At 39.1% G+C, this 3,549-nt stretch overlaps 1 pseudogene; it reads left to right on the top strand.

Moving 5' to 3' along the window:
- Positions 1-370: 370 nt before the first annotated feature.
- On the top strand, positions 371-2,426 carry LOC149523455 (uncharacterized; annotated as a pseudogene).
- The last annotated feature ends 1,123 nt before the right edge of the window (positions 2,427-3,549 follow it).

Here is a 3,549-nt window from a genome sequence, read left to right on the forward strand (position 1 = left end):
TAATCATATCAGGCTCAGCTGTAAGCTACCTCTTCATCCGGTTTTAGATTCACCTATAAAGGCTTGTTTGTGATAATAAACTTTTAATTCAAGTAGTTTAATAAACTTTATATCTAATCTGGCAATCATCCCGTGTTCATATTCATAATAATGCACCAGTTATTAGAAGAATTTAACAAGTACATGTTAGCAGATGAAATTTCAAGATTTTGAAATAAGGCTATAAGGGCCATAGTCAATAATAGCCCCAAACCATTATTATATAATATTAATTACGAAGTATATACGATTACAATTTTGTAAAACCAATAGCCTTTAGTGAATTCATTTCTTATGAGTTACTGTGTTGTAAAAGAACCTCTTTATAAAAATGAAGCTAAGATTTGAAAGTGGTGCAAGTAAGAGGCGGTGTAAGCAGCAGAGTGAAGCAGCAGTTAAGAGTTTAAAACCAATAACATCATTTCTCGTAGAGAAGACACCTCAGCCATTAGACAGTGACCATGCTGATAGTGACACTTCCAGTTCTGATAATGAAAACTTTGTACCCACAAATGACATTTCAATGCCACTGCCCCAAAATTGGAGGTAATTAATCAAGACACAGAAATGCCAATAACAGTGATAGATTCAGACTCTACACTATATTTAGAGACTGTACAGGCAGAAAATGAGGACCTCGGAGATGCTGTGCAGAAAGAGCAAGAATTTATGACTAGCACAGAACACAGTGTAACAGCAGTGGCATCAGAACCTGATATTGGACTTCTTGATAAGAACAATGTTGCTCAAATGCAGTCGTTTCTCAGTTACTTCTTTTCAGATTCCAAGTAATATACCCAAAGATGTTGAAAATCATGCTTTTCCCACTCATCTGCTAACAAAAACTCTTCCAAATGGAGAGATCTACACAAAAGACTGGTTCTGTTGGAGCATGGAAAAGCAGGCTCTATACTGTGTACCCTGATTCATTTTTAACAGTAATACTTAAAATGCATCAGTACTGTCTGGTTGGAGCATCAGTAGAGATTGGAGGATGTTGAAAGACCAAATACCTGCACATAAAACTTCAGTATCACATAAAGATAACTATGTTACATGGAAATCTACTAGTAAAGCAGCGCTATCTGACAGTTCAATTGAAAACTTACTCCTAAGTGAAATGAACACAGAAACTGATAAGTGGAAAAAACTCCTTGAGCGCATATTGCATGTCACTTTTTTCTTTCTGAACAGGGATTGGCTTTGTTTGGTTCTAGTCACTGTATCAGTGATCCTACAAATGGAAACTTTCTTGGTATACTTGAACTTCTTAGCAAGTATGACCCACTTTTATCAGGCCATGTTAAGTATATTTGTGAATCATGAGAGAGCAGAAAACTCATGCAAGTCCATTAATTGTCTACTAGAATACAAAATGAGTTTATTGAGCTGTGTGGGACATTTGTGCAAACAACAATTTTTGAAGAGATACAACATACAAAGTACTTTTCAATTATTATTGATACAACTCCAGACTGTTCTCATAAAAAACAAATGATGTTGGTTGTTTGATAGGTTAAAATTTCAGGAAGTTCAAAGATTTCAATTGAAGAATTATTCATTTTGTTCGAAAATATCACCAACAAATACTGGAAAAGAAATTGCCACTCATGTATTAGAAATTCTGGAAGGCTTCAAATTAAATTTTTAATTCTACATTGGCCAAGCCTATAACAATGGCTCCGATATGGCTGGGAAGTACAACGGAGTACAAGCAGTCCTGGTTGAGCAAAATCCAAACTGTATTTTCTCCAGTTGTGGCAACCACACACTAAATCTTGTCAGCGTTGATTGCGCTGAATCATGCAAGGAAGCAATCACATACTTTGGAACAATCCAGCAATTGTACAATCTCTTCAGCAGCAGTCCTCAAAAGTGGAAAATTCTAAAGCAGCATCTGCCTGTTTCCCTTCACGGCATGTCGACAATGAGATGGTAAGCACATATACATTCCACCAACTTTAAATTGGACTGCAAGCCAAAAAACTGCTTCAAGAAATATTCGACCTCAGCCAGTCGATGGTATTTCCAAATATCACAATTGCATTACATATTTGTCAGTTTCCCTGCATCAGTGGTTTCAGCTGAATGCACATTCAATATGTTAAAAGAAGCCAGAACTATCATCATTCTACAATGGGACAAGAGCATTTGAATGGTCTTGCAATGCTTAACATTAACAATGATGTTGCATGTAAATTAGATTTTTTTTCAATTATAAATGACTTTGCACACAACAAAGCCAGAAAAGTATTTCTAAAATGAAGAGTTCTGCTTGCAGTAGAAACTCACAATTAAAGTTACATTTTTAATATACATGCAATTAGTATAATGACTTAATTGTTAATAAATAAATGTCTCAAGTGTTCATTTTGATAGATAGATAGATAGATAGATAGATAGATAGATAGATAGATAGATAGATAGATAGATAGATAGATAGATAGATAGATAGATAGATAGATAGATAGATAGATAGATAGATAGATAGTATGACCCTGTGGATGAGAAGTTAGATATGTCAGGAGCCTGGGCCTGGAGCCTCTAAACTCAACGTGGCCCAGGCCTCTGTCATTCTCTGAGAGAGCCTGACTGTGCATTTAGATTTACTGTATGCTATTTTGCATATATTAAATCTCTTGCCTAATTGCATAGTATAGTACTTTGTGTATTATATCTTTCATGAGTCAGATATATATTCTTGACTATTTTTGCATTTGTGTATGTTACATACAACTTGCATATTTCATCAATGTGAATAGATATAGTCTTGCACTACCCACTTACAGATATTCAGTATAACACTCTAGCTTTTCTACAGGGGCTAAATTCTCAAACTGCATATATTTTCTTCCATATTGTACATTCTTGCACATATATTTCATGTTATAGGCACACTTTTACATTGTTTATCTCTTCCAGCCCTAATTTTGCAATCCTTTATGGAAGTGCTTAACTTTGGGCAGGTAACTCTCTTCATAGAACTGCACCAGTCCTGTGCTTAAGTACAGTAAACTTCCGATAATCCGGCACCTTTAGGACCCAGGGGGTGCCGGATTATCAGATATGCTGGACTATCAAAAGGGGGGGCTATGAGGGGTCTGGAGTGGGGTGGGAGGGGATGCCACCCCAGATCCCTCATAGCCCCCCTTATGATAGTCAGGCTCTGTCCCAGGAGTCCCTGATTCAGCCGCTGCTGGTCAGTTTCAGCAGCAGCTGAATCGGGGATGCCTGCAATAGAGCAGTTGGGGTGCTGCCGGGTTGGTCCCGCAGCGCCGAGGGGCGGTGCTAAGGCACCAACCCAGCAGCACTCCAGCTGCTCTTGGGGACGCCTGGGGCAGAGCAGCTGGGGTCCTGCCGGGTTGGTCCCGCAGCGCCGAGGGGCGGCGCTACAAGACCAACCCGGCAGCACCCCAGCTGCTCTGCCCCAGGCGTCCGGATTCAGCCTGCTGGTGAAACTGACGCTGCTGGTCAGTTTCAGCAGCGGCTGAATCCCAACGCCTGGGGCAA

Source organism: Pelodiscus sinensis, chromosome 17 (genome assembly GCF_052426305.1).
Source record: "Pelodiscus sinensis isolate ZL-2025 chromosome 17, ASM5242630v1, whole genome shotgun sequence".
NCBI classification, from domain to species: Eukaryota; Metazoa; Chordata; order Testudines; family Trionychidae; genus Pelodiscus; species Pelodiscus sinensis.